A 6,000-nucleotide genomic window follows, 5' to 3' on the forward strand; every position below is an offset into this window, starting at 1 on the left:
TAATCAACAATCTACCATAGGTTCTAATGGCTCTGATTAACCATCATAGGTTTCCCTAAATTATATTAATTCCTTTAGGTAGGAATACTGCTATTTTTGTTTTTCCAGGTAAATACTAGGCTTTTGTTAAAAATCATATATATTTTTAAAAAAGCCTTTCAGCTCCCTCTCTTTCCTTAGATATGGTCTTTGTGCATCTCAAACAGTGGCCTAGAGACTAGAAGTGGATGATAATGGTTAGGTGGGGTAGTAAGAAAGCTAGTAAAGTCAAGTTTATGAGCATGGAATATTTTTGTGGGAATGGAGTAGAGTGGGGAGAGAAGATGCCATTTATGTACTCACTTAACCAGTATTTTTTAAGTATCTGCTTATATTAGGTACTCTGGTGGGAACTTATATATAGCACAGAACAGGATGGAGTAGACGTGCTCCTTCTTTCTGTTTAATTTTTCCTACTTTTCTATGCACATGGCATGGAGATGGAATGAAGAGGAGTTAAATGACCAAAAGTGTCATCTTAGCCCTCAGTAAACCAGCTCAGCATTTGCAAATAATTGATATGTGCACACTTCTTATCTCAGATTCTCAACAATAAACGCCCAGTAGAGAGAACTCAGTTGATCACTTCATGTCAACTCTGGTCTAATAGACTGTGGTTGAGCAACAATGTTGACCCAGTACAAAGGCCCAGTCCTTTTGGTAAAGTCATATGGGTTTGAGAGAAGCACTCAAGAAAAAGAGACGATGAACTGGGCATACGCCCCTGAGTGTTTACTATGATCTAAAAGGTGGCAACTTTGAATGAAATGGCTACTTATAAGAAGTATAAGCTCTAGGGTGGGTGTTGGAGTGCAGTGGTTTAAGTTGCCCCCTTGCAATGCTGGCATCCTATATTGGAGGGCTTGGATCTAGTTCCAGCTACTCTGCTTTGGATCCAGCTTCCCACCAATGTGCAGGTGACCCAAATATGTGGGTCCCTGCCACCCTCATGGAAGACCAAGATGGAGTTCTTGACTCCTGGCTTTGTCCTGACCCAGCCCTGTTTTGCAGGCTTTTGGGAAGTGAACCAGTGATGGAAGATCTCTTGCTCTTTGTCATATAAACAAAAACAAATAAACTTACAAGTTCTGTGTTTAATTTACTGTAGTCACCTGTGCTTTAAAATGTGTGGAATTTTGACATTTTATAGGCTGTGAATAAGTAGAATAAGTGTATGCAGAAGTCTTACAAAATCACTGCAGTGGATGAAGAATCATTTCTTTGTAGTTTTGAAATCTGGAACATGTTTATTATGGCATTCTAAGCAAGAGAGTTCAGAAAGGTAGCCAAGAAAAAAATACAAATTATTCAATAGTTTTTTTTATTATCAGAAATAATTACTGAGAAAAAAGAAATGCAATTCACTCTAACAATAAAACAGGGACCTCAGATAATCTACAGAAGTGAAAATAACACTTTGAGATGTGATGATTTTTAACAGTCCTCATCTCGACTATTGAGGAGCAGTGTTTTGTAGTTTTTTTCTTCATACTGTTTGTTGGACTCTTTGCTTAGTGTAGGGTTAATCTAATGAGTATAAGGTTAACTGAAAATAGATTTTTATAAAAAGTAAGAATGGGAATAGAAGATGGTGGGAGGGAGGGTGGGAAGAATCACTATGCTCCTAAATTTATATATATGTGAAAGCATAAAGTTTGTATACCTTAACTAAAAGGTTTCTAGGTTAAAAAAAAACATGGACCTAAGAGTAATGTTTACAAGAAAGTGTAGTGTAATTAGCTAGAAAGCTACAAAATTCTGTTGAGATACAATGAAAGGAAACGTTAAGATGCACTGTGTTCATGGATAGAATGATTGTAGTAGATATAAGCCTGTGAGACAAGTAGAAGAGAGTGTGTAATCAGCTGAGTTGTTGTTAGGATAATAGAAGGAAAATCAATATAGTAGTTCATGTGGAAGTAAACGAATAAGAAGCTTTTAAGAAGGAAGGTGTATTAATCTTCTCTGGCTACCATAATAAAATATCACCAACTGGGTGACTTATCCAATAGACGTTTATTTTCTGATAGTCTGGAGCTTGGAAGTCCAAGATCAATGTCGCTCCCCGTCTTCATGGAGGAACGACACAGGACCCTGCGTTGTTCTTTCGTCTGCTCGGCCGTCCCCGGGTTTGCTGCTGGTTCTTCCCGGGTTGGCTACCGTCCCTTCCACCTCCGTGGAAGGGCGGTTCCCCCTGCCACATTCCCCACTTCCGCGGGGGAGCGGCACACCGCCGGCCGGCTCTCTCGGGGGCTGCACAGGTGTTCCTCAGGTGTTCCTGGTGCATGTTGTCTCTCTCCTCCTTTATAGTCCTCTTCCACCAATCCCAACTCTGCTACCCACACGCCGAGTACGCTGCTCTCCTCCAATCAGGAGCAAGATCAGCTCCTGGAGGTCAGCACTCAAGTTGGCAAGAGGCAGCTGCGTAGAAGCTGTTTTCTCCTCTCCCAGCGCCATATTGTGGGAGAGCAGATGCATAGAATAAGTCTTAATTCCAGTAACTCAGTCTAATCCGAGTTGCTCCCCACAGATCCCCCTTTCTTTTTATTTTTTGGCGTTGATACGCGCCTGTCTTCGGTGTCCCGCAGCGCACACTCTGCTCTGCTTGCTAGAGTTGCCCACAGGTGCTTACAAGCCCCAGCAATCAGGCAAACCGAATCCAAGCCCTCTCATTGCCGTCTTGTGGGGAGACTTATTGGTGTTGATAACGTGCCTGTCTTCGGTGACCTGCAGCGCATAAGCTGCTAGCCGCCCGCAGGTGCTCACTGTCGCTCCCCCTCTTCGTGGAGGAGCAACACAGGACCCTGCCTAGGCTTCATATCCGAGTCACGGCACCATTATGTCGCTCCCCCTCTTCGTGGAGGAACGACACAGGACCCTGCGCTGTTCTTTCGTCTGCTCGGCCCTCCCCGGGTTTGCTGCTGGTTCTTCCCGGGTTGGCTACTATCCCTTCCACCTCCGTGGAAGGGCAGTTCCCCCTGGCCGCATTCCCCACTTCCGCAGGGGAGCGGCACACCGCCGGCCGGTTCTCTCGGGGGCTGCACGGGTTTTCCTTCAGCTAGATGTTCCCCATAGATGTTCCCGGTGCATGCCGTTTCTCTCCTCCTTTATAGTCCTCCTCCGCCAATCCCAACTCGGCTGCCCACACGCCGAGTACGCTGCTCTCCTCCAATCAGGAGCAAGTCCTACAGTTTATTAGTTGAACTGGAGGCAGCTGTGCGGAAGCTGTTTACTTCTCTCCCAGTGCCATATTGTGGGAGAGCAGATGCATAGAATAAGTCTTAATTCGAGTAACTTAGTCTAGTCCGGATTGCTCCCCACAGATCCCCCTTTCTTTTTATTTTTGGCGTTGATACGCGCCTGTCTTCGGTGTCCCGCGGCACACACTCTGCTCTACTTGCTAGAGTTGCCACAGGCTCTTACAAGTCCTATCAGGCAAACCGAATCCGGGTCCTCTCTTCGCCATGTTGTGAGGAGGTTTTTAGGCGCTGATGCGTGCCTGTGTTCGGTGCCCTGCAGCGCATACTCTGCTCTGCTAGAACTGCCTGCAGGTGTTTACAAAACCTATCAGGCAAACCGAATCCAAGCCTTCTCATTGCCGTATTGTGGGGGAGACTTATTAGTGTTGGTTTGTGCCTATCTTCGGTGACCTGCAGCTCATACTCTGGTCGAGCTGCTTGCTGGCGCTTACCGCCTTAAATCAGGCAGACCGAATCCAAGCCTCCTAATTGTTGCATTGTGGGGAAGCTTTACTGATGTTAATTCGTGCCTGTCTTCGGTGACCTGCGGCGCATAAGCTGCTAGCCGCCCAGGTGCTCATCGCCTCACTAATCGGGCAGACCGAATCCAAGTCTTCTAATTGGCATGTTGAGGGGAGGCCTTATTTTTCTCTATTTCTCTATCTCCGGGCATTTCTATTTCTCCCATTTTACTTCTGTCTGCCAACATTCCTATTTCTCTTTTACTTCTAAACTTCTGTTTCTCTTATCCCCGCAGCTTTCCGGCACCCCGCCCCGCCGGCGGGTTCCCGGCTCTGCGCCGCTTCAGCCCGCGCGCCTCTCTCATCTGCGCAGCTTCCCGGCTTTGCGCGGCTCGGCTTCGCGCGCTCCGCGGTCTCCACGCTTAACCCTTTCGCGTCTGAACCACAGCCTACGCGCCAGCCCCGTTCCCTATCTATTCACGCCCCGTGCTCTCTCTGCACGCGGCGGCTTCCGCGAGTAACACAGCGTAGCTCACGTGTCCGCCACTAGCATTCAATCTAAGTTCCCCGGGCTAGCCTGGCGAATTCAACCCAGCGTACGTCTCCGCCCCACGGTTTGGCTTCCCGTCCTTTGCTCCCCGGGCTAATCAGACGGATCCCAACCTGGCTCACGTTTCAGCTTCTGGTTTCAACTTTTCGCCCCCTATTCCCGGGCTAACTTGAGAACCCCAAAGTGGCTTCCGTTTCCGCCTCGGCCTGCCCCCCGCGGCTTCAATTTCCCTAACATTTTTCTCTACCCGGTATGTTTCCCCAAGCTTTCCTCCAACGATATTCCTCCCTCATTTCTCCTGGCCTCTCCCCACAGTCCGCGTCCGAGTCTGTTTGTTCTAGCTTTCACTTTCGCTTTCAACCTTAGAGATTTCTCCCAGCTTCCCCCCGTAGTCCGTATCCGAGTCTATGCCTAGGCTTTCAATAGCTTCTTCCGGCACCCTTTTCGTCCGGCTTTTCCCTAGGCTGTTTGCTAGTCTCTCTCTCCGGTAATTTCCCAGTTCTTCCCGTTTCTTCCCTCCTAAGTTTCCTATCCGAGTCACGGCACCATTATGTCGCTCCCCCTCTTCGTGGAGGAGCAACACAGGACCCTGCCTAGGCTTCATATCCGAGTCACGGCACCATTATGTCGCTCCCCCTCTTCGTGGAGGAACGACACAGGACCCTGCGCTGTTCTTTCGTCTGCTCGGCCCTCCCCGGGTCTGCTGCTGGTTCTTCCCGGGTTGGCTACTATCCCTTCCACCTCCGTGGAAGGGCAGTTCCCCCTGGCCGCATTCCCCACTTCCGCAGGGGAGCGGCACACCGCCGGCCGGTTCTCTCGGGGGCTGCACGGGTTTTCCTTCAGCTAGATGTTCCCCATAGATGTTCCCGGTGCATGCCGTTTCTCTCCTCCTTTATAGTCCTCCTCCGCCAATCCCAACTCGGCTGCCCACACGCCGAGTACGCTGCTCTCCTCCAATCAGGAGCAAGTCCTACAGTTTATTAGTTGAACTGGAGGCAGCTGTGCGGAAGCTGTTTACTTCTCTCCCAGTGCCATATTGTGGGAGAGCAGATGCATAGAATAAGTCTTAATTCGAGTAACTTAGTCTAGTCCGGATTGCTCCCCACAGATCCCCCTTTCTTTTTATTTTTGGCGTTGATACGCGCCTGTCTTCGGTGTCCCGCGGCACACACTCTGCTCTACTTGCTAGAGTTGCCACAGGCTCTTACAAGTCCTATCAGGCAAACCGAATCCGGGTCCTCTCTTCGCCATGTTGTGAGGAGGTTTTTAGGCGCTGATGCGTGCCTGTGTTCGGTGCCCTGCAGCGCATACTCTGCTCTGCTAGAACTGCCTGCAGGTGTTTACAAAACCTATCAGGCAAACCGAATCCAAGCCTTCTCATTGCCGTATTGTGGGGGAGACTTATTAGTGTTGGTTTGTGCCTATCTTCGGTGACCTGCAGCTCATACTCTGGTCGAGCTGCTTGCTGGCGCTTACCGCCTTAAATCAGGCAGACCGAATCCAAGCCTCCTAATTGTTGCATTGTGGGGAAGCTTTACTGATGTTAATTCGTGCCTGTCTTCGGTGACCTGCGGCGCATAAGCTGCTAGCCGCCCAGGTGCTCATCGCCTCACTAATCGGGCAGACCGAATCCAAGTCTTCTAATTGGCATGTTGAGGGGAGGCCTTATTTTTCTCTATTTCTCTATCTCCGGGCATTTCTATTTCTCCCA

This window comes from Oryctolagus cuniculus, chromosome 2 (assembly GCF_964237555.1).
Source record: "Oryctolagus cuniculus chromosome 2, mOryCun1.1, whole genome shotgun sequence".
NCBI classification, from domain to species: Eukaryota; Metazoa; Chordata; class Mammalia; order Lagomorpha; family Leporidae; genus Oryctolagus; species Oryctolagus cuniculus.